The sequence below is a fragment of the Anguilla anguilla genome, chromosome 15 (genome assembly GCF_013347855.1).
Source record: "Anguilla anguilla isolate fAngAng1 chromosome 15, fAngAng1.pri, whole genome shotgun sequence".
Taxonomy (NCBI): domain Eukaryota; kingdom Metazoa; phylum Chordata; class Actinopteri; order Anguilliformes; family Anguillidae; genus Anguilla; species Anguilla anguilla.
This window is the reverse complement of record NC_049215.1, coordinates 33376444-33402592: the sequence shown is the minus strand read 5'-3', so window position 1 is coordinate 33402592 and position 26149 is coordinate 33376444. Positions and strand designations below refer to the sequence as shown.

The window sequence follows — 26149 nt, the reverse complement described above, 5'->3', positions numbered from 1 at the left end:
TGAAGGAAGGTGTGCAAAGGAAAACAATGGTTCTGATCAAAGTTCGGAATCTGAACAGGCAGAAAGGGCAGCGTTGCAGCGCCCCTGTGGTAAACGTAAGAGCTGTGATCAGTGTGGAAACGTAATGGTGTCAGACCCTCCGGTGAAACACAACATAACTTTAAATGACAACTTATTCGGGCGCGTAGATAGATTGTGAATGTGTGTCTGGACATTTATGATGAATGACAAGGTCTCTAGCGAACGATTCTCCCTCCTGGAACTGCAGCGATATATTTGAATGTAACCGGTTCAATTGAGCGTCCCCCATACTTATATTGGAAATACATTTCAGACAAGCTGAAGAGGAGGCCACTGAGAGCACTTTTTCTTTTTTAACCTTGTTTAGACCTTTTGTTTATTTCCGTGCATATAGCAGACGCTCTTATCCAGAGCGACTTACACAACTTTTTTTTTTTTTTTTCATAGCCTTTACATTGCATCCATTTATGCAGCTGGATATATACTGAAGCAAAATGCAAGTTAAGTACCTTGCTCAAGGGTACAAAGACAGTGGTCTTACCCGGGAATCGAACCTGTGACCTTCAGGTAACAAGACGAGCTCCTTACCCATTACACCACACTGCCGCCCAGTGACAGCTGGAATGCAAACTGAAATCCCATGTTAAAAAGCCGAGTCAAAGGCGTGTACTTTCAGTTATTTTTAAAACTCCCAACCCCCTTCCAATCCACTTCAAATGAGCAATATAATATTTCTACACTTTGAGAGAAAGAAGCTTGATTGGGTCTGTAGCTTTGGAGTTTCCTGCACTGCCTCCATTATAGTGGGCTTAATGGAAAGGTCAAGGAGTCAAATTCATTACAACTAGAGAAATTTGGGAGAATATATGCGTGTGAAAAGGCAAAAATATTTCTGTAATATTGAATTACTGTTTACTTTTGCAGAAAGAGTGCATTGATTTTATTTATTTATTTTATTTTATTTTTTTGAGTTTGCTTATCATGACACCAATAAGTCTAACCCGGTCACAGTGTGTTTTGAATAAGAGGCTGCCATGGGCAATAGCACTGTTATTAACAGTTCCCATGCTGCCAAGCCTTTGAATAGGGCTTACTGGGCACATAGTAGAACATGTGCACTACGTTTATTTTAGTGGCCGATTCTCTCTTCATGATTAAGGATGAGGTATGCTTGTCCTTACTATTTTACGGTGGCTGTACTGTGCTAGCATTGAAACAGTTTCTATGTTACAGGCATGGTGTGTGAGCTATTAGATTCTGATGTTTCCCCAAAAAGGAAGACCTCGCGCATAAGCACATCTCTCTAGAAACGAAGAGCTGGGATGCCATGATGAGAATGTAATTTTTTTTTTTTTAAACCTTGGATGGACAATATTTTCTATAGCTACCAACATGCAAACCTCACACTCAAAGAAATCATCAAGACTGACCTTAATAATCTGTTCCAATAAGCCATCTTGCTTAGGTTGTTTCTCTACTGAAAACTGAATCAGTAACAATTCCTTCTAAAATGACGTTCAACTGCGCTCACATTGTAAACTGTCTATATTCATGAAGCAGTTAGCTGAGTTGATACAAACTGAATGGCCATTAACCAGAATGTTAAATGTTAAATATCAGCATTTTATCCGTGTTTCTGAAAATGCAGGCTTGTATGGGATATGGAACAGCTGCGATGACCAGTAAACTGCCGGCGTATTCAAAAGCATTTTCAAAAATCAGGAAATCTCTGGCAGTGATTGCCCTGGCAGCTTTGCGTCTTTTCAGCCTCTACTCAGCCATCAGTGAGGAAGCTAATCCCGTCATTAAAGGACCTTTCAGCGGTTTGACATTTAGGGGATTTGTTCCGGAGATTGAGCAATCGTTTTTTTTTTTTTTATATCAGACGGGCGGCCACTGTTCTGTTCCGCACAGCTGTGGGGAGCGAGAAGGGAGTCGGGCGCGCGCGACGGAGGGGTGGAATCGGCAGATGTTCACGACGCTGCGCCGCAAGAACTCGTTCAAGTCGGTCTTAATATGCACAAGTGTGCGGAGCAGGAAACGGTCAAAGTAAAAAAAAAAACCTTCATTCCAAACCCTAATCTACTCGCCTGTCAAGAAGGATCAGTGTGTATCATTTTGAAATTTAATGAAATGTTGCTTTTGTCATTGCGATATAAATGGCTTAATGTTCACCGAGCAGCTATTTGTTGGTGCTTTCAGACACACTGCAACCAACTCAGTATGAATTTGCGACCTGGAACACAAATGTGGCTATTTGAAATTTATCACAGATTCAACATTCACATGTGATTGTAATTGTAAGGTTGGGAGAAATCCTGGATTCTAAGGGAGTTTTTACTGGTGGGGGGGGGGGGGGGGGGGGATTCTAAGGGAGTTGTTACCTGAGCTGCACTCTTGTTTGCCTCCCTGTCGTTCCCTGTGGCAGCTCTCACCGCTAATGCTAATCATATCTGAATTCTTCTAAGATATGCTGCCTGCTCCATATTTCATGCACCAATGTCCCAGAATGGGGTCCGATCCAATATAATGCCTAAAATTACCATAAAGACTCAGCAAGCTGGAAATCAGCTGCACGTGCCTTACCTGTCCTCAGGTGCCTCAGGTCTGCCTGTAGACACACCTGTTCTCCTCATCCTCAATGTTCTCCCAGTATCATGTATGTGTATATGAGTGTAGATGTAAAGAAATGTACAAATGTGTGTGTGTATATGCATAGTGTACGTAGGAAGAAAAAAAAAAGGATTCGCCCCTTCCTGATTATTTCTATTATTGCATATCTGAGCGTAGTCAAATTTTTTTCAAAGTTCTATTTTTGTGAATACAATCTCTCAACATGAGCTGGCAGGGGCATCAGACGTATCAGTATCAAGTCACGTTTCTGTCAATCAGCTCACCAGTTTCATTGTCAGAAATTTTGATCTCAAGTCATCAGACTCCACATGACAACCATGCCACTAGACTCAGCACTAGGTATCAGTGAAAAGTGCAGATCTAAACTGAGCAATTACAAATTATTTGTACAAGAACATATTTATTCAGCTGCATCTGGAATACAGCTGAATACATATATATTTCAGATACTTACATAAAAGGCAAAGCATAGCCCACTCTTTCAGCGCAGAAATAAATGTCTCCTCACTTGGAAATGTTTTCACCAAGCATTGCCCGTCAAAGACAACTGTTCAACAAATCTCTATGATCAAATTTAATTTGCAGTTTAATATCAACTTCACATTTACATTTAAACAGTCTATATGACTATATTTCTTTGCATTTACAAGTTTTAATATTCTAATCGGCTGAAATCTAATATTTTTTTCCTTGTAATTTATTTAGCCTACTTAACTTTCTATGAAAATGTTACATACCTACTCTAATTTGTAAGATAACCATGCTTCTGATTAAAATTTAACCTCCTTATGCAACATTTTTCAATACTGCTGCATGTCCATGGTCCTGAGTATTCAGACTGAATATCAATTGTAAACATCACTGTCAGTCATCATCCATGCTCAATTAATGGTAATTACTTAATCAATTTACTGTGGAAAACTATGGTGGTACAGATGGGACAACTATTGGAACATGGCTTGACAAAGAGACTATAGACGGCTCGTGTTGAGGCAGATGTACATGCAAGATGATGAGTTGGTTGCCTTAGCTACAGCCCTACGTGTGACACAATCTTGACTTTGAAAGCGTACTGATTCAGTCATGCTTTGTAGAAAGCTTCAATGACTAAGATGGCTCAATGTCATCAGGGAGCTTAGTCAAAGAACACCGGGCAATCTCGCGGATTAAGGATGTCCATACTAATGTGTGAGGACAAAAACAGGCATGAAACTGCGGATCAGCATGTTCCTATTCATCATATCACTTTGATCAGGGCTTACCTTATAACAGAAGCTTGGATCCAACCGCCAGCACATCAGGCACTTATTCAAAATGGAGTGGGGGGGGGGGGGGGGGGGGGTGCTTGCAGTCCTTGCAGAGACAGCCACTGGGCTGAATCTTATTCAAAAACCTCATGCCCTCAAAGACCAGGGCATGAAGGCTGAATCTTTTTTCAAAACTCAGATTCAGTTATGTCACATGTGGCACGCTTGTTGTTTTAAAAACAAATTGAAACTGCACATTAACGAGGCGTAACTGTAGACGGCTACATTAATGCACAATAATTTGTTGAGTGTCAGGACTTGGGATGGATCTCCTCCTTGCTAGATTCCGTTTGCCAGAGACAAACATGTAAGCATGAGATCATATAAACCATTTACCTGTATTGTAGTAGCAGCAGTCGTAGTATTCATTAGTAGTGGCTTCCTGGTCGGAATGTAGTAACATTGCTTTAGCTTCAGTAGAGTAGTAATTGAACTAGGGGTAGTAGTGGAAGAATCATCAGCTTTAGTTGTAGCAGCAATAAAAGCAATAATTGTCATTTTCCCAACGTTATTGGCCCCTCTCACTGGTTGCTAAGTGACATGTCTGCAGAAGCCAGCGCAATTGGCATGTTTGATGTGGTCTACGGAGTTTCATTGTTACTGTGTCAGGTGCCAAATTTTATTCCAGGTGAGGAATCACAGGCTTTCTATTAATGGAGGATATGAGGCAGCGAGATGGGGAAGGGTTAAAATGTTTAAAGTTATGCATTTGCATAGATATTGCACCTTTTTTTTTTACTATTGCAATTTTTATAAGGTTCAAAATCAACATTGCAATGCATAAGCCTGAGACCAACCATTCGCATACATCCTCCTCGATCATTCTGTGCATTCAAATGATTATTAAACCTGCATCCCTGTTGACAGTAATTTTTTTCCCAAACACGGCACCTTGATACGCCAACATAATTCTTGTGACACATTCTTAGCATGTAGTTGCTTTGCATACTCACAAAAAACAGAATTGTTTATATTCAGAAAGACACCTCTGAAGGGAAAAAAAATAATATTTATGGATTTAATCTGCATACAAATCACTCCAGAAAAAAGATCCAAATGCGTTGGTTATTTTATATAAATTCATTCTTCACACTCTTCAAGTGTGATTAATATAATTTGTTTTAATAATGAATGCCAAAAAAAAAACAATCAAAATGGCTTTATATGCAGGCTGAAATGCAAGATTATGCAAATCCTCCATTTCTGTTTAGTTGTGTATAATATTCTTTATTTTTTAATCCTATAGTGTCCCTTCAACTCCCCAACCCCCCCCCCCCCCCCCCCCCCCCCCCCCCCCCCCCCCCCCCCCCCCCCCCAACCCCCAACCCCCCACCCCCCAGGTGAGCCAGGACACCCAGCACAGCGAGGACGGAGTGTAGCACAGTGGGTAAGGAACTGGGCTTGTAACCAAAAGGTCGCAGGTTCGATTCCCGGGTAAGGACACTGCCGTTGTACCCTTGAGCAAGGTACTTAACCTGCATTGCTTCAGTATATATCCAGCTGTATAAATGGATACAATGTAAAATGCTATGTAAAAAGTTGTGTAAGTCGCTCTGGATAAGAGCGTCTGCTAAATGCCTCTAATGTAATGTAATGTAGCTCAAATTTAACTTGTGATTTTTAAAAAGCCTTTTTCTTCCCCAGTCCTATTCACCAGCTGCTCATTCGCTCATCGCTGAAATCCTATAAATTTAGGGGAGCGCAGGCAAGCACATGCTCCCCCCTGAACTCATGCAACGACATCACCGCTGCCTCTTTTCACAGCTGAGTCCAGTTTGAGAGGCCCATTTGGACCCGATTTGTCAGACCAGGCAAAGTTTTACTAATGCTCAGTGGTCCAGTTTTGGTGCTCACCGTTGCCTCATCTTGCTGTTCTTAGGGGACAGGTGTGGAACCCAGCGTGGTCTACTGTAGCTGCTGTAGCACATCCACTCCATGGCTCTGCTCGGCACTACTGCAAACAGCAGAGCAGTTGTGGCATTTGTGTTAGCTTTACATTACATTACATTTAGCAGGCTCTTATCCAGAGCAACTTACACAACCTTTACACAGCATTTTACATTGTATCCAGTTATACAGCTGGATATATACTGAAGCAATTCAGGTTAAGTCAGGTACCTTGCTCAAGGGTACAAAGGCAGTGTTCTACCCAGGACTCGAACCTATGGGTAAGGAGCTTGTTACAAGACCAGCTCCTTACCCACTGTGCTACACTGTCGCCAACAAGTCTGCCCATGGTCCTCTGACGTGTCTCGTTAATGAGGTGCCTGTCCACAGAGCATGCCCCTCTCTGGATGTTTTTGTTTATCGCACCATTCTCTTAAATCTCTAAAAACTGGCGTGCGTGAAAATCTCGGGAGGGCAGCTCGAAATCGTACCCAGAGTGCTGTGCAAAACCAGACGGAAGCATTCATACACAATGAGCATAAATAATATTATATATTCAGTTATGGAAAATATATTCTGCCACTCAGTCCTCAGTCTAATAAAGAATATTTGCAGATGCGTATGAGTAATATAGAGTTTGCGTCTGCGTTGTTGTTTGCGATGAGAAGATGCCGGAGCTCAGGAATAGTTTAAAGATGATGCACTGTGTGCACGGGGCAAAGGTCACTGAGAGTCCCTCGAAGTAAAATGGAACTCCGGACATATTTACTGCTGCCTGAAATAATAATAGTGCCTGAAATAGGATGGAGCTCTTGCGTAGCAATGCAGATTGCACACCACAGCTAAAAACACGCTGCATTTTTGTATTTGCATTGTATAAACTTAATCATTCTTTGTGATACTTTGTGTTATCTTGTAAAACAACTAATAGGTTGACTATAACTCAATGGAAAGGCCTTTGGGCACAGGTGTGGTGTTACAAGTGATACTACCTTAAAAGAAACAGGTGATAAAGGCGAACAGGTGATTAAAAACAGAAGGGTTATTCATGTGTCCTCTCCTTTCTCACTCTAGTGAACAGTGTCTCATATTAGTACAGTTTTACTCCACAACCCCTCAGCCACTGTGTGCGCTCTGTCCGTGGTCCTGAAAATGCAGTTGGGCACTTTAGGTAGTTCCGGTACCAGTGCAGTTCCTCTCCTTGTTACTTTGTGAATGGTGTGCTAAAGCAGTGGCTGTCCATGGTCCTGAACAATAGCCCTGGTACTTTCATTAAAAATACATGCTTCATTAAAAATGCATGGAGGTCCGCAACTCCCTGCGAGACAGAGAAAAGGTTTACAAATGAGAAAGGAAGAGGCTGTGGGAAAACAGAGGCCGTCACAACCTGTCATATTGTACAGCCTGGCATATTAATATTTAAAATAATCTTTGAGAACATATAAAAAAAAATCTTTGGCAGTCATATGAACTTTTTTTTTTTTTTTTTTTTAAATCTCATCCTGCAAAACCTCTCATTGTGTATTTTATCTAAAGCATAGCAGGTGCATTTTGGGTTAATATCAGTGATTATAATATTGTTAATATTCCACTGCCGTCAGGCCAAGTGTGATGTTTTTTTTTTCAGTGCTGGCCTAGCTCTGACAGCAGATTGCTTTGCTATTCTGATTAGCATGCAAATGGAATCAATATTTAAAAAGAGGGAGAGGAGAGTGTATGAGATTAATGAAGGCCAGTCAAGTATTCCCAAAAGAAGCTCTCTCTCCTCCAGGACTTTCTTCAGGAACCCCCCCAAACAGACACTCTCTCTCTTGGTCTGGCTCTTATTTGAGAGAAACCTTGTCTGAGGAAAATAACATCCAGAATGCACACTCACACCTGCACACACATACACACACACACACACACACAGACTTACAACTTACACTCACTCGCTCAGATGCTGGCGGTTAAAAAAAAATAAAAATACATTTTGAAGATACTAAAGGTTTGACATTCTAAAGAAGTGTGCTGCCTAGCACGACGGCATCTGCATTACAGCCGTGGCGGGAGATTCACTTCCGTAGAACGTCTCTTCCTTTTCTCCCCCCACGTTCAAGGGGTGTGTGCCACATCTGCGCAGAGTTTGTTGTCATTTGTTTGCGGGGCGGACAAAGAGCAAACAGAGCGCTAATTACACACCGTGGTTTCATCACCAGCGCTCTCGCGCTCACTCGCCGAATCGAAGTGGCACGGCACTTGTGCGCTCGACCTTTTCCTCAACTTCACTGTTTGCTGAGTGTGCATTGGGGGCGACATAGCTCAGGAGGTAAGAGCGGTTGTCTGGCAGTCGGAGGGTTGCCGGTTCGATCCCCGCCCTGGGCGTGTCGAAGTGTCCTTGAGCAAGACACCTAACCCCTAACTGCTCTGGTGAACGAGAGGCATCAATTGTAAAGCGCTTTGGATAAAAGCGCTATATAAATGCAGTCCATTTACCATTTACCAGTCCATTTGCTGACTTAACTGGAAATGAACGTGACGCCGGCCAATTGTGTTTCTCTCTTGGAGGCTTTAATACTCCCTGATTTGCCTTGCGGGTTTCATTACGCGCACCTCGTGTGTCTGGGCTCCGCCTCGCTGTTTTTTATCGCTTACGCCCCGGCCCCATAGTGGCACGAGCCATTCGCTCCCTGGCGCTCGTTCCCTATTCCCCCTTGAAAAGCACACCGCCGTCAAATGTCGCGTTGCCATGGAAATCCCGCATGCGAAAAAAACAGCACGCTGCTATTTTATTTTTTCTATCAACATAGTGGCTCATTTTGGGGCTAAATTATAGGTTTGGGGGATGAATTATTCATTTTTTTTAAATGCATTTTTATCGCATTTTACATTTTTATACTGAAATACTTGAATTTTGCCCATTTTTAATATGTGTAAGGGCACATATTAAAAATGGGCACAGTAGACTGTTTGGCCTACACCCCCAGTGTCCCAGAATTCCATTGGTCAGAACGCAGCAGCCTCAGTGAATCAGATTTATTCCGCCATTGAATGGATTGCATTTGAATCCGGGCCATTGTGTCACTAGTCCCTGACAAACATTGGGAAGTAGAATTTGGTTATGCAAATTATTCCATAACCAATTCATACTACCCTGGCTGATGTATTTTCATAACAACCAGAGGACACTGATATCTTTTTTTAAATAGGGTCTTTATTGTGTACGTCATACAGTAGGTGTATGTTTTCACTCAAATATGATCTTTAATATTTTAAAGTCTTAGCCTGGATATTGGCTCCGGTTTCACAGTCAGGTGCAAATGCTTCTCAGACACTTTTATTATTTTAATGACCTATTTCTGGATTTCAAAAAACCTTGCTAGGATTTGAAAAAGACTGAAACTTTCAGCAAACATTGCCAGTTTTAGCTCATTTTTCATTGGCTTCCTCCGCTCCTAAAATTCAAGTCTTGACTCCTGACATTTAAGGCCTGTCATGGTGGGGTTTGGTTTCTTGCTACTGTGTACCTTGGAGCTACCGACCCTAACGATCCCAAAGTAAGTCTCAGTACAGTAGATTTTGGTCTTTCAGACACACAAAACTTATAAAGGGCACTCTTTTTGGTGACAGAGCCTTCTCAGGAAACATACCACACCTTTGACGTTTTTGCACAGATTTTTGATTGACGTGTGGCACAGACTTCCTCGTGATTGGCAGTAAATTCGCTGACAGTTTGACACCTCGGAGACGAAGCCGGACCCATTCCCTTCTGTTCTCCGACCCGCCGCTCTACGCCATGGTGTACCTCCGTACGCCCTTCGAGGGACGGGTCTGGAAGGCTGTCATGTTAACATGCAGTCATTCCCCTGGAAAGACAGGTGATATCTGACAGCCTGAATAAAAGGAGCCTTGTCTGTTAAAAGAAAAAGGCAGCAAGAATTTTTTTTTTTTTCATTTATGTATTTGCATTATGTTCAAATTATAATCCCCTTTTAGTATTGGTGCAGCCTCCCTGCACTAGGGGACCTGCTGGTGTAAGATTTAGCACAGTTCCACAGGCTGTAGCCATCCCACTCTAGGTGCAGTTACAGCCAGTTATGTTGTGCTTCGGAGCTGCTGGCCTCAGTCAGGACTGAACCACACAGAGTCGGTTTTAGGATTCTGGTGGCCCTAAACGGGACTGAACTTGGGGAACCAATTGCAGACTGGGAAATCGACGCAAGAACATGTCGGCAAGGGAATTATTAACTGAAATATGCTTCATTTTCCAAACCCAGCAGTTATAACCGTCAACACCCTTGTTGGACGTCCGGCATTCTGAATACCTAACACAAGTGCATCAACAGTTAAAACGCCTCACTTGTGTAACTTACGTGAAATATATTTCATTTCATTTGGTAATTATTTTCAAAGATGTCAAGTTAAATTGTGGAATCTTTTGATAGGCAGAGCAAACTATTGGATCAACGATCAACCTTCAAATGAAAATGTACAACTTTGCAATAATTAAAATGACTTTCCAAAAATACATGAAAAAAAGGCCTTTAAACTTGAGTTGTGTGTCACATGAGTGGTTGTGGTCCGAAAAGACTGCATGGGGCGTTTATGCCAGTCGCTGGCCCTGAAACCATCGGGCTGTAAAAAGACATGAGCGCACCAGCGTCTTAGCAGGATTTGTCACACAGATGTTTAAGTAAGGCACTCCCATAGTCAGTGGCACTCTAGTACTTCTCTATGTTTCTCAATAATGTTTTACTCCAAACAGGTGCTGCACATCTCGCTTCAGCCAAATGATGTTCCTCGGTGCCCGTAAGGGTTGGGGAGACAGCCAATGAGCACCAAGAGCCAGGAATCTGTTGGCATGGCTGTTGTGGCAATGGCCCATTTGTGTATTTGTATTCAATGTCAGCCTGGCTTAGTGGGCCTCACAGGCTTGTGTGTGTGTGTGTGTGTGTGTGTGGGTACATGTGCGTGCAGGTGTACATGTGTACCCCTGTGTGCGTGCGTTTGCGCGCAGTGTATGTACTCACTATAAACCTCAAAAAATAATATTGTTGTAGTTACATGCATAGAATAATAGGAACTATTTTATGCAGGGATTCAATCAGCGATAAAAAGGCACTGAAGGAGGGTGTAACAACAGTTCATAGTCTCTAAATAAGGAAGTGCATCATTAGGAAGAGGACAGGTCTGTCTTGCTACATGGACACTGACTGTTCAGATCAGGACTTCCCATTGTCCAATGTAAAGCTATACTGAAAAGAAAAGGGGGGGGGGGGGGGGGGGGGGGGGTAAAGAAAGAGCTATACAACGTGACAGCTGACATGGGAAAAAATGTCCATGAGTCAACACTTCACAAACTTGGCCTGCATGACAGGCAGGAAACCACAGGAAAGTAGGGTACCCAAAAAAGGTTTAAAAAAAAAAAAGAAGAGAAAAAAAAAAGAATCCAACCCCCACAGTAATTTCCATGACAATCCACCAGCACAATAGCCCATTATATAAAACATTGCAGTGCACAGTCTGCATTACAGTGTCCAATTTGAGAAATAGAGAGAATAGAGTTGGAGAGAGAGAGAGTGAGAGAGGGAGGGAGGGAGGGAGGGAGGGAGGGAGGGAGGGAGGGAGAGAGAGAGAGATTTTCTACTGCCTGGCTTGGTTTTGAGATGACTGGCATTCAGGCAAAGAGATCCGTCATGCATTTTACATCACGATTTAATATGTCCAACCAGAAATAATATAATATAAAACCCAAGGCCTCCAAGGTATTTATTTAATGTCAGACTTTACTGAACCAATAAAAACTTTCCCCTCACCCTTAGAAAATGGCACTGTTCCCTTGGGTACATGCTTTGTAGTTCAGTCGTCCACTTTTTAATCCAACCAGTTATGAATATTTCATGAAAAAATCATTATGTGATGAATGCAAATGAATCATTTCATACATAACATATGACAGGGTAGAGCTAACAATGTAAGGTAGAGTTTGATATTTGTTTTGATAAATGTGGCCAAAAAATGAAATCACTCTCTGGTTCTGCAATGAAATGTATTCTATCTGCAATATATTTCACACACACACAGACAAAAATAATAAAAGGGATAGATCCACTAAGAATAATATTCAGAAGTTTGTGCTGCTTATTGTACAACTAACAGCTGTGAACAATATCATTTTCCATATTAATAATTAAATTGTTGATGCAAATCAAGTAACCACATATTTTGTTCAAATAGTTAGCAAATGTCTTTCATGAGTACAATAATGTCATGTTATAGCCACAAAACATGGCATTTTTGCCAACTAATTAGCCGTCATAAAATATTTGTGAGTGAGAGAGTTTCATCTTCTCTGTTGCATTAGTTTCAGGTTGCAACAGAGAAGATGGCTGCGCCTTGTCTCAGTTGTCTGAGATTATTTTATTATTTATTATTATTTTTAATTCAAAAATGGGTCCGGGTTTCAAGTTATCTTGGAAAGTGCAAAAGAAAGTAAAAATTAAAAAGCTGGTTTTCTCTGCACCTTGAACAGGTACTGACTTAACATTATTTGGAAACTTAGCTGTAAATTACCTACCTGTACAAGGAATTCTAATTTGATGTACAAATAATGTCTCAGGAACAAACATTGGAACCATAGTGCCACAGGAGATATTGTTTGAATAATCAGAAATCTAACGTCTTCAATATTTCTTGGAGGAACTTACCATCCCAATTCATAGACTTGGACCATTTTGAAGAATTCATTGGCATCTTTTTCAGCAAGCAAAGGGCAACGCACAATTCGCTACTAGAATGTACGTCAAACTATGTGCGTGTGCATGTGTGTGCGTGCATGCTTGTGCCGTAAGCGGTGGGCGCGTGTGAGTGAGCGCAAGCATGTGGGCAGTTTTGTGCGCGTTCACCTGCGTGTGGGGTTGAGCCCCACAGACACGTGTTCAAGGAGAACCAAGGAACCAAGATGGAGCGGGGTTTGAAACTAGTTGGAGGTAGGGATAAAATTAACGCACCGCGGTGGATGGCTTAGGGCCAAACAAAAGAGAATGGTTAACACACGGAACGTTTATAATAATAACCATTGAAACACAACAATCAATAGCACACAATAATCATTAGCACATTTACGTAGATGCAGTCATAAATGTTGCTACGTTCAGTCTGTTGCTAATTATTCTACGATATATGCCCAGGTTTAGGCCTCCTTGTGTCCTTTGGATTGGTTCCGTTGTTGAAATGCTTTTTGTTTTCCAGAAATTGGTACGAAAAAGCGGAAGCCTTTTTCCCGTTTCTTCAGTTTCAAGACACGCAACTTGATCCTTGACACAGGCCGCTTGTCTCGTGGGATTTGCTCTGCAGGACTCGATCCCTGTCCGATTCTCTCCTGGTTCTTCTTCGACCACCTCTAATCGGCGTTCCTCCGGAGCGTCTCCTTCCTCCGGCAACCGGGGGTAAGAGTATACGCGAGATACCCGGTTGCAGGCCTCCGCACGCCGGCTGCATGCGGAGAGGGAGACGGGAGAAGGGTGGTGAGTACAGAGATTGGAAATGGAACAGAGAGAGTGAAACAAATCCGACCTCGGTTTTTTACTGAAGGTTGTGTGTGTTTCAAATTTTACAGTAAGCCAATTGATTGTTATAGTTTTTAGTCCTAAAACCCAGAAGTAAATTTGCATTTTTTAATCCGATTTCCAATGCTTGTTTCCCACTGGGAGATCATTTTCTGCCTAAAAAATAAGGTTTGTGGTTAATGCAAAAGGTGAGCAGAGTTTTTGTTCTACGAGATAAATTACTTCCAGTAATATATGAACCCTGTATTTCGAAACTGTTATGTGCTTTTTTTTTTTAGCCACAAGTGAATTGTTTGATTATAAATCGAAAATTGTGGAGTATATATTTGTCCCAAACATTATGGAGCTCACTGTACATATGAAGTGGGAATATTAAGAAATAGCTGCCTGCATCTCAGGCCAGAAGCCCCCATAATACAACACACAAAAAGTATTTCATTGTATTACAAAAATTAAACAAAATCAGTCCTTGGTCCCATCCACGTTTCTTGTTATAGGCAATATTTTGTTCAGCTGAGGTCATTGACAACATGTTTAAGTTTTACCATTGTAATCGTAACACCATCCAAAATGGACTCATTGCAATTTTTTTTTTCTTTGAACTAATGTTCCTTAAATGTTTTCAAAGACCAGCTGTCACACACAGCAATTAGTATCCTGCTGATTTCACAATTTGTCTATAATTTAATCAGTTGAAAATTGTAACCTCATTCTAAAGGAATTTCCTTAGAGCACATTACTGAAAATTAAATCATTAGTAGTCCTGACTGAGCACTGGGAGATGAAAATGGGCCCTGCATTTACTCTACATGGCCTGCATCACTATTTCATATAATGTGGCTTTAAGTGCAAAAAAACAATCCCGCAGCAGACATTAAAAGTGATTAATTTAGAAAAATGAATCAACTTAAGAACAATTTAGGTGTTGCTATTGTCAGATACCCAGTTTTACAGAAAATAAAAGGGACAAATATGTCAAAGTAGTTTAATTTTTTATGGTCATCAAACAGCAACTTTTCCACTTGAAACATTGTGCATTTACTCTTCTGCTAATATCATTGGCTTTTCTTGTTCAGTCAACCAATGACCAGCCATTATTGCAATGGCTGTCATTCTCACATGACCCCTAGACGGTAAGGTTCAATAACTTTTTGGGGTAAGGCTGAATGTGTAAAAATAATAATTTTACATTTTTCTATTTGACCAAGTGATCTGCTTGTTTGAAATCTGCTGAGCTCCACGAGGAACTTATGTAGGGTTTTGTCTGTGTGCTGTGTGGTGAGAGCAGCATTCTACTGTGGGACTGTACACATGGTTAAAGATGAAATTAGATACTCTACAGTGAGTTTGGATAGGTCTTGTGTTCTTTAAGATGAGAGAGACAGGGTATCAAGGTCTGCTGTCTGTCCAGTAGGTTTTACAGATCGCCATTTAATAGTTGTAGGAAGGTGCATTTAAAAGAGGTAGTTATTTATTGTAAACTGAATGTTAAATTTAAATTACATGTTTGTGCCAAGTGTGAGAAATGTTGGCAGAAGTGGGTAGGTAGGTGGGGGGGTGGAAGGGGGGGGGGGGAAGAGAGAAATTTAGAAACTCTAATCCTTTTAGTGGGAAGGTGGGTACAGTGCAGATTATAACCTTTTGCGGCCAGTACTCAGCTCTTAGTGGGACTAGTAGCAGAGGGGCTGTGGGGGAGGAGCCTGAAAGGGGAATCTGATAGAGGCGGAACTGATAAGACACAAGAACACTGATCTGTTGTAGGCCCTTAATGTGGGGGGGGAAAGAAACCTGGCGACTACTGTGAATTATAGGGTATAAGGGGGCTTTTATTAGAACCAGCTTCTTGACTTTAAATGGCATGCATGCTCCGACCTAGTGCACACTTTTGTTTAATTTGGAAAGGAGGTGCAGTGAAAAAAGGTGTGCTTTTTAAACCTTCCTGGTGGGTGGATAAAGTTGTGTGTTCCGACGAGGTTTAGGATGTGGACAGTGGAGCGAGCTGCAGGGGGCTTCGCAGAGAACTTCCCGAGCGGTCTCTGGAGAAATCAGCAGACCCGGACTCTGAGCCCAGTGTGCTGGAACTCGCTGTACAGAGGCTGCGGGACGGATGTGTTTGGGCCAACACCCCAGACACTGATGGACGGCCTGCTGATGCTTACGGGATGCTTTGGGGATGCATTGGACAGGATCTTTATGGGGTGGTGATGGAGCGTTTGAAGAAAGGCGGGCTTCCACAATGCTATCGCCAGGTAGTCCTCACTCAGCTGCCAAAGAAAGGGGACTTGTGTCTGTAAAAGTACCAGAGACTTTGGGCACTTATGTGCTGATTTTAAGATACTGTCCATAAATGTGTCGCAAATAGATTAAAGAAATGTTTGTCTAGACTCAACATACACAACAATCGAACATACTGTATTCCTGATCAAGATCAAGACAATCTGTTTCTGGTAAGAGATGTATTAGACTTAGCAAATGTTCACAACCTGAACTTAGGACTTTCCTTTTCCATTGATCAGGAGAAAGATGTTAATCTTGTTGATCACTGATAGCTAGTGAAATTGTTAGAATCATTTGGGTTTGGGGATGGATTTTTTTCAGGGGTGTGAGGTTGCTGTATTCCAGTGTGTCCTGCTGGGTAAAGGTTGCAGATCAGCAGGCTGATAGAGGTGCAGCAGGGCATCAGACAAGGGTGATTATTAAGAGGTTAATATACCTATAAATTTGGCCATGAATTACCCTTTCTCCACTTAGTATGGAGACAGGTCTGTAGTTACCTTCTGTAGTTTTACCTTACTGTCTTTTTTGTAAAGCACAGTAGCTCTGGCCTTTTCAAATTATTGGGGGACATTTGATTGAGATATTATAACAAATGCATTTATTAAAGGCATTGTGCCAGAAGCGAAAGGTATTATGTCAGAACCCTGTAACGTTTTACGTGCTTTTCCTGGGAATGTTGCTGCCTTTGTTAACACTAGTTGTGTTGCGAGTTTCGACGGAACATTTCTGCTAATCTTATGAGGGCTAACCTGGCAAAGTGGAGGAACGCCTTGCATGGAAAATTGACTCCTGCTCCTGTTCACACACGCACGACACCAAAAAAGAAAATTGCCAGATTTAGAAGGTTTACCGGTTAAGATGCGTGTGTGAGCAGGGCTCAGAGGGAAAGCTCCCCCAGCAGCGAGCGAATTCAGTCAGGGCCAAACGTAGGGTAACGAGGGCGGCCCCAATCGGAACATCAAACAGCACATCAGAGAATGGGGGGGGGGGGGGTTTCTCTCTCATCCCCTCAACACTCTCTTAACATATTTTCTCCCTGATTCACGCCTGCTTTGATTGGTTCCATTGGCACACCTCTGGATTGTGCCAGGTGGCTGCTGGGTGGTCTGGTGCACCATTGCCTTGAACAAAACCGATGCTCCTTAACTGTTTGAATTAAATGACGCCATTGTTCCCTCCCACCCACATCCCCACCGCCATTTTAATTTGGCTTGGCTATAAAATACCCCATTAAAACATGAATGGAATAAGAAAAACAATGCTTTAATGTCTTCAGTAATCCGCTGCATCATAACCTCTGTCATTGTTGTTTCCAGGGAAAAAATTAAATATGAATCTACAAAAATACAATTCTTGTCTGAAAAATTATTCACAGGCCATGTTAGTTTGCAACTTAAAAAAAAAAAAAAAAAAAAATGCAAAACAAGCAGCGTCTAATTTTTGGCTAGTTACCCGAGCCATCCGACAGACACATTCGTTACAATCAGTCGGGCCATCTGAAGCATGCTCAGCAATGCGTGGCTAATGAGCCAAATTGAGAAGTCGGGAAAAGTACCAAAAGACCTTTTGGATGCTTCTCTATTCTGGTTCAGTTTCTATGGTGGTGATTTTCTAAATAGGCACCAAAAGTCCATCATTCCTGTCGATGTACTCGAGGCAGTTATGACAAACGGGCCTATTTGGAAGACTCTAGGCAAGCCTCTGTAGATATTGGATTGTCACAATCGCCTGAATTCATTTAAACAGTCAGTGGGGTGTAATGGGCTACACAGGTTGAGAAGGAACATGAAATAGACAGAATGTCAAACTCAGAAAAAGTATTTGAGTGACCACGAAACAGAAAAGAGCTGAGCAGCTGACTAATGTCATCTGAGATTTGACGGATGTGTTTTTCACAGCAAATATTCCACTTGCAAAAAGGAATTATCCTATTTTTACATGCATTTTAAATAGGCGTGGAATAAATGGCAGGGATATTTAGGATTATTTCGGGGGTGTTTTGTTCTGTTCCCCCCCCCCCCACACACACACACACACACCTGCAGTTCTGTGAGCTGAAAGCCACACATGACAGTGTGGGGACCTTTCTGTCCATCATCATCTGTGCTTAATTAGGGATAATGCGTGTCCCTTACTGTGGAGGGGATAATTATAGACTGACAAGAAGGTCCCTTTGACCTGAGGTATGACTGAATTGCAGGTGAAAAAACTGCCCTAGATTAACTATAGCACTGTGGTTTTGTCATGTGGAGGTACTTAACGTTTTTCATCATGAACGTTTTTCATTAAATTTATGAAACGTTCACATTATACAGAGCTGGGAGACAGCAGGTTTTACAGAAGCCAGTCATTCTCTCTTGTGGCCTTTGCTAGTTAGTTTCTGACTATGGTGAGAACTATGTCTACAATCAATGTGCTAACTGAAAAGACACTTCACATTATATTCCAAATTGTAAGAGAGAGAAGAGTTTCATGTTGAAATTGAGAAAGAAAAGAGAATTACACTAATCTGCATGATATTCATATTTCAGAAGAGACGCCACAATCCCTAATACAGATATGTGTGATCTTTTTATCTTCCGAACGCAAACACATTTGATTTCCTGTTGCCGTGGTTTCTACGTCCAAGCATCCTGTTAATTTAGCAACTGTATGCGTGCGGCAGCTAGTGCATATTTTCATATTATGCTAATTTATGAATGCATTATAGCTGTTCGGTGTGAAGTAATTATTTTTCTGCCCCATAATTAGGGTAAACGAACCCCTGCGCCCACTCTCATTTCAACTCAATTACCGGCGTGTCCTACCCACTTAATTCCTCTCTGTAATTTAAAATGTGAATTCACTTCTTTTGATATTTCATTTAAGAGTTAACACCACGTGCTTTCTGTGATTTCCTGATGTTCTGTCTGTGCCCCGGTTTGACTGACTGACTGGTTGCATGATTGTTTTTTGTGCGTTATGTTAGAGGTGCACCCAGAACTTTATGACAATTTTTTCAAACGAGAGGCGTCAGGTATCATCAAACTAATTCTGTTTCAAGTGTGATTTTCAACGGAAAAACGAAATCGGGTGTTCTGTGCTTTTAATTCGAGTGCTACACAATGTGCATTGCTTCCTGGTGTGCTCGCTGTATTCCCAGCAAAACCTTTATTTCTAATTACTTTTCACACTTCTAAAGCAAGCCAACAGCACTGAAAAGGTCATAATGATGAAGGTGTGATTCATAACGTGCATGAACACAGCCAACAGAACTTCTGCTGCAATCACCACCCCATCCGACTTACAGTCGAACGCCGCACGGAAAATAATTTAAAGTGATATTTGGTGCAATCGTGTGTTTCCAGGATCGTAGTGGTAATCTCCATATGAGGTCCATCCATATTGAAAGGAGGCCAAGCAAAAATAGCAAAAGTGTCTCTACACCGGATTTTACGGTTTCATATTAAACTTGGTAAATTGCTTTTTTTTTTTTTTTTTTTTTTTTTGCTCCTCCCTTCAAAATACAATCACAAACGTTGACATTTTCTGACTTGTGTCCTTTGTCAACTCGGGTCTCCTGAAGAAGATGACTGTTCATTGTAATAAAATGCTTATGGGGGATAAGAAAGGAGATGGAAATCAGGCTTTTCATTATACTCCAAGTCATTTGATGGATGGGCTCAAAGTTGCCTTGTTCAGTTGATTAGATTTTGCACCAGCCCTCCTCTCCAAACACACACATACACGCGCACACACACACACAAACGCACACACTGATGCACGCACGTGCACACACACACACACACACACACACTCTGATGCACACATGCGCCCACCCGCACACACACACACAGATGCACTTACGTGCCTGCACACACACACACACAGACATGCACTGACGCGCGCACACACACACACACTGACACACACATACACATGCACTCACACTCACTTATAGATACAGGCACGCACGCACATGCACACACACACACACACACACCAATAATACATTTAAGAGTATGTATCCTGCTTTACAGAGAGAAGAGAAAGGTTAATAGAGTTTCTCCCGTTGAATTAAACAGCATGTGAAATCTCGACAATTATCATTTTTTTTAACAGTCTTGGCTAAGCCTGGAACAGATAGCACTATTTAAAGGGAAGAGTTCATGAAAATGTGACAGAATCTTAAACTGAATAAAATATAGATGGGTTTCTGTGCAGAAGACTGGCTCCTGCGATTCATATTCATGCTCTAAAGTACATGGATATGACAGTATATGCTGTATATTGGAGGATCTTTGCACAAAGATGTTTTAGCTACTCATTAAAAACTGCACGAACATGTAACTACACACTACGATTTTATTCTCTGTGAGTCGGTGGGTGGCATAAAGTTTCAGTGATATTAACATAAAGGCGGTTATATTGCTAATAGCCTTGTAGACCTGAAGGTGCTTCCTGCTTCCATAGCAATGAAGATGTGGTTTCTGTCTTATCCCTCAGGTATTTTTGGTGGTTTTTGGCAGTTGTGGTTGTGGAAATGGATATCGATTTGGTTCTGTGCCCCCCCCCCCCCTCCCCCTTCATGATGTCCAGCTCTACCCAATTAGAACTGACTTGACAGGATAACCTTACCTGATCAGAATTAGCCCATAGGTTGTGTTTTGACCAATTAGAAAAATGAGGGAAATTGTGTTTTAAACAATCATTGCCTAATTAGAAATAAGCAAATGGGTCTTTGTAGAACATTAGAAAAATGTTCCCATTGACCCCTCTGTCTTACAGAACATGTATTATGGAAAAATTTATTATTTTTATTTATTTTTACTAGGATTGATTATGAAACTAAAAATTAAAGTTCTTTCAAAAGAACTCCAGTTTTTTAGAAGAGAGGCTAATGTTCCATAGAAATGTTTCATGTGCTGTGATTGTCAGTATACCAGAGGATGCTTTGCTTTGAGTAGAAGTGCACTGCTTTATGGTAGTGCAGCTTTGTAACAGCAGGAACAAGAAAAAAAAATACAGAAAAATATATATTCTCAAAAACTGCAAAATGTGGCGAAGAAACTTTTTTGGTCGTAAATAAGGCATTGGTGACTATACTCAGGATACTGAGTTATTAATAAAGTATATATCATCTGCAAGCCATACAAGTAATCTTGGAATAAACATCAGGGAAGTAAATAAATATTGCACTATATTTCACATTCAACGAAGATGGTGTAGTGAAACATGTAGTGTTCAGCAGATACAGAAACAGAGTTTTACGGCTGGCTTATTTAGGGGCTGGGAACAACTGAGTAAGATTCCACAAAATATGAGAGATCCTCAGCCCACCCTATGGACCAGCATGCATGCATTCATATGGCCGATATGAATGAATATATAATGCTGATAATGCCATACCTTCAAATAAGATTTAAGTAAGGCGCACATCCAGGACATGGTGAATATTCTTATAAATCCTCTTGCATGTCATACCGCTTGCATTTTGGTCCGCAGTGTAGTATAATGGGTAAGGAGCTGTGCCTGTAACCTAAATCACAGGTTCAGTTCCCAGGTAGGACACTGCTGTTGTACCCTTGAGCAAGGTACTTAACCTGTATTGCTTCAGTACGTATCACAGCTGTATAAACGGATGCAAAGTAAATGCTATGTAAAAATTGTGTAAGTCGCTCTGGATAAAATTCCTGTAATGTAATTTCCTGTGAGGACAGACATGGTAGCAGCTCAGATCTGATCATGCCTCATGGCCCAACATGGAACAGAAAGATTCTGCCCATGCAGGTCAGGCTGACAGATGGCTCAGTGACCTCAGACACAAGCTCCAGTTAATGCAGCTTATTTTTCACTGCTAATTACAGTCTTCCTTTGCCCCGCAGTCAACATCAGAAACCTCTGATGAGTTCTGCCAGAGACCTGAGAGGGACAATTACCACATTAAAGGTCTGCAGCTGTAAGTAGAACTGACACTGTGCTGACGCTGCTACTGTACTGTATATATTGTGTCAGTGATGCTGTCCATGGTGCTGAATTGACATGATGCTGTCCGTGGTGCTGAATGGACATGATGTTGTCCATGGTGCTGAACAGACATGATGCGTGGTGCTGTCCATGGTGCTGAAGAGGACTGGTGTTATCAATGGGACTGAACCCCACGGTGCTGCGGTGTCAAGACACACCTTTATTCATTTTCTTTAAAACGGCAGGGGAACGTAAAAATTGGCAAATCAGTTCTTTGGACGAATGCTCACTTGGCCTTTATAGAACTCCAGCCCAGGCACCACAGATTTCAGGCCACACAATTTCCTGCTTCCTGGGGTTTTTTTCGGTCCTTGAGTATAACACTGATCCTTATCAGCATAGGGTGGGACCCTGTGATGAGATGTATTAGAGTAAGTCATTGTGCAAGATGGAGTACCCCAGTGTCTCTTGACACTTTACCGAACCTGCCCTCCTAGTGCCCCCCTCAGGAACCTACAATAGTCCTGTCCCTGTCCAACAAAGAGCCACCAGAAGGGATATGGAGAGGTGGGGGGGGGGGGGGGGGGGCGCATTACTGAGGAATTTTACTATTTTCCTCCACATTCTGTAATTCCATCTGAACAGTATCTCTTACAATCCTAAACTGGAAACCAAATGTGTGAGAGCTTTTTCAATCTGAACAGTATCTCTTACAATCCTAAACTGGAAACCAAATGTGTGAGGGCTTTTCCCGAAAAAGGTACTTCACTTGCCCTTAAGATTTCCTACATAACTTGATGCACCGCTGCATGTCTGATATGCAGGTTTCATTATTGCTTTTACCTCTAGTGGCCATTTGTTAGCTGATACAACAGGCAAAGTCATACACATACTGTCTCTGCTGCTTACCATCAATATATTTTTTATTATTATGTGTAATGCTCCCTGGATAAGGGCATGTACTAATTCATATTAACAAGCATACTTATACAGCCTATCAGATAATGACAGTTTTAAGGATGCAAATGGATGCAGTATGCACACCACTCAAGTATTATTTGTTGTGGCGAGAATAATAGATCCCGTCAGTTAAAAAAAAAATTATAAAACATACTCTCACGCATTTAAATGTGGATCAGGTTCTTCTTTTAAGGCTGGCTTAGCCTCACAGTGTATATGTTCCAGAACATTCCGGAACAATCGATGAGAGCGCACTTTCTGTGTGATTTGAGAGCTGTGCTTCTCACCTGTGGTCCTGCTTTTTTCTGGGTGTCTGAGTACTTGGTTTGACCCTAATCTGTGTGAGCATCCATACAGTGTCCATACAGCCTGTGCACAATTCTGTGTTTGAAACACTGATAAACAGCTTCTCTGCCCTGTCTCTAGACCTCTTCTTTTTTGGTAGGTTGACCTACAAGTGAGTTTTTTTTTGTATAATGTAAAAATTGTGACATTGTAAAAAATTGTATATATTATGATCATAAATTGCAATTATTACACAGATTGCTCTTCTTCCTGCCATCTGACAATGTATAAAAAAATATAAAACAAACTCATTCTTTACTCAAGTGATCTGAAGGAGTTTGGAGATGCATGCATTCAATTTGCCTTGACACGAGTGCACCTCCTTGAATTAAACCAGGAACGGTGACTCAACCTTGTTTCAGGCCACATATTCCATTGTCCTTATTAGCGATGACCGGGAAACCAGTGAGCTTCAAAAAGGTCTTTATACATCCAAGGTCCTTTGAAAGGAACAGGGATGAAAGAGAATGTATTAGCAAGGTGCCTCTCTGTATGTTTGCCCTCAACCTGGATGTATTTCCCCTCGTCAAGCAGCACTGTGTATTATATATGAACATTGTTGGCTTGCAGCTCCTTGTTAGCACCTTCTGAAAGCGTCACCTAGCAGCGGGTACCATGGTGACAGGCCCCATCTAAAGAGCATCCGCTTCACAGGTGTGACAGTAAACGGCTCCAGGCCAGAGGTTGGCTCCGGGTTATCTGTGTTTGGCTCGTTGGGGATAATTAGAAAGGGGGTGGAAAAGCCGAAAAAACCCAAAAACTCTGGATTAATTCAGCTGGCAGGTGTTCCCCTCTGAATGGAGAGGCAAAGATAAACCTTGTGGGGGGGGGGGTAGGGGGGTAGGGGGGTGGAGGGGGGAGAGCATCAAACATAGAAGAGAATAACAAATGAGAATGGGATGCTGGGCCCTCAGCCTACAAATGAGGAGCAGAGAATGTGAGCAAGCCTCAAACCTTGCACCTTGTGTTTATCTAAACCCGCATTTACACCCCTTTTCCCCCTTTTTTTTTTTTGGAATGCTCAGGGGCGTCTGTGAGCCATACTCGGTGCTCAGCCGTGCTCACCCCCTCCTCCGCTGGGACGTCCCGACAGCACAGGCTCCCCTGTCAGCCAGCTCTCATTTTCGCTCGCGGTCCAGCCGAATTCGGTTGAGGGCTACCTTTCATTTTCAGGTGGCGAAAGCAGGGTCCAGCGGTATCGCAGTTTCTTCACTCCGGTTTTGACTTGAGAAGAATGCATGCATCCCCATGGGCAGGTCAAAATCATTTATAACATTCTTTTAATACTCTGTTGGTTGTAAAGAGCATCACATTGTCGGGTACATGTCTCTTGTGTGAGTGCTGCAGAGGCTACTCCTGTTAAAAAAAACAATGGGATCTGGAGTAGTGTGCAACTAAAACATACCAGATGAGACCAGGGCAATCAGGTGCATCCATCAGGTGCATCCACCCGGTGCAGGACAAGCCAGCCAGGAGGCCTCTTCCTGCCGAGGCTTTCATCAGACCACACCCACTGCAGTTCTCCCGTTCTCAACCCCACACCACACCAAATCGCCAGGGCTTACTGATGGATGTTTTTCATGTGACCTACAATTGGACATAGGTCATCTCTCTCTATATTGTTTTTTTTTTTGGGTGTGTGATGTCAATTAGCATAACACGAACTGACAGATGTTCCCAAAGTGAGAAAACGTGCCCAATCGCGAATCCCGAGTGGTTTTTTTTTAATGTGACGGGACTCGAGATGACATCGTATCGCTTGATAGACAAGATCAAAATGATGAGCTCCGGGGAGCTTGTGCTGCCGTTCCTCTTTCCTTATTGCCACAGCTAATTAAGACGGAGTGCATGACCTGTGCCACTTAAGGCTGTGACCAAATACCCAATCAGATCTTCACTGAGGAGAGGGTGCGTCACTAACTGCATCAAAGCCTCTGATCATTGAATAACCACAGAATTAATACCTCAGATATTATGTTTCCTTTATGTTTCACATTTTGGTTTGTTGCCCTACATTGCAGCTCTTATATTACTGTGCAGTTATTAATTTTCTTGTCCCTTTTCATTTTTTTTTTGGTTGCATTTCTGCAGATGGAGGAACTGGAAGTACCAGCATTCAGCCTTGGAGCAGGGCTGGGGTGCTGGACTCAACACCGACACCATGGGAGAACCCTTCCACCATCCCACTCTCCTTCCCACGACTCCTGCTGAGAACTCATGTGATACACACACATTACATTTTTCAAAATTACTCCTTTATTTAAGCAGGGTAGTCACATTGAAATTTACATCTCGTTTGCAAAGCTCAAACGTGGCACTACAAGTCTCAGGAGGTTGGGTGGGTGACTGATTGCTCAAACCAAAGTGTCGAGTTTGAAATCAAACTTCGAATAATATAGAAACACAATAATGTGATTCAGATGTACAAATGCCGCAGCGTTAATGGATTCGTTCAACTGCTGATCCGCAACTGCCAAAGCTTTAATAAACCTTGATTGCATTTCCTGCTTTGCAGAATCTGGATTAATGGCATTACGATTTTCCTTCAGTAAGCATTTTGTCATCTGAAAATGACAAATGCTAAAGGTAAATTGATTTTATATGGAGATGGCTTTTATTGATCCCCTTTCATGTATGAGTATCATAATTATCATAATTATATCACCTCAGATTCTTTGCTTCCTGGATAGAATCACATGCACCACAGATGCTCTATAGAAACCAGATTGTCAGCTCCTGCGTTCCGTCTATCTCCCCTACGATGTCTTGGCCGGTAACAGGAGTCCCTGGCACTGAATTACAGTTGCATCATTGGAGTGGGTCTTGCCCCTTGGTGTGACAGAAAATAGAGAAGGTGGGATTTGCTCATGTGTGGATTTGAAGGTGCTTAATGAAGCTATTGTAGCAGACAGATTTTTATGTAATTTTACATAAGCAACTGGTCTTGTAACCTGAAGGTCACTGGATTGATTCCCGGGTAGGACACCTGCTGTTGTACCCTTAAGCAAGGTACTTCACCTGCATTGCTTCAGTATATATCCAGAAGTATAAATGGATGTAATGTCAATGCTATGTGAAAAGTTGTGTAAGTCGCTCTGGATAAGAGCGTCTGCTAAGTTTCTGTAATGTAATGATGTTTTGATGTTTTTGCACTAAAAGACATTTCATCACACATCCGGGTTTATTAATTTACTTAAACATGATTTTATATGTATCTGACTGAAA

At 41.9% G+C, this 26149-nt stretch overlaps 1 long non-coding RNA gene across 4 annotated transcripts; it reads left to right on the top strand.

The window, feature by feature from the left end:
• The first annotated feature begins 12712 nt into the window (after nucleotides 1-12712).
• LOC118213836 lies at nucleotides 12713-25903 on the top strand. Of its 4 annotated transcripts, none has more exons than XR_004762527.1 (5): nucleotides 12713-12817; nucleotides 13080-13354; nucleotides 15376-15645; nucleotides 21538-21611; nucleotides 25016-25903. It is a non-coding gene; the product is annotated as an uncharacterized LOC118213836 (long non-coding RNA). The 4 variants fall into 4 exon arrangements; XR_004762525.1 differs by having other exon boundaries at nucleotides 15370-15645; XR_004762526.1 differs by having other exon boundaries at nucleotides 15299-15645.
• Nucleotides 25904-26149: the final 246 nt, after the last annotated feature.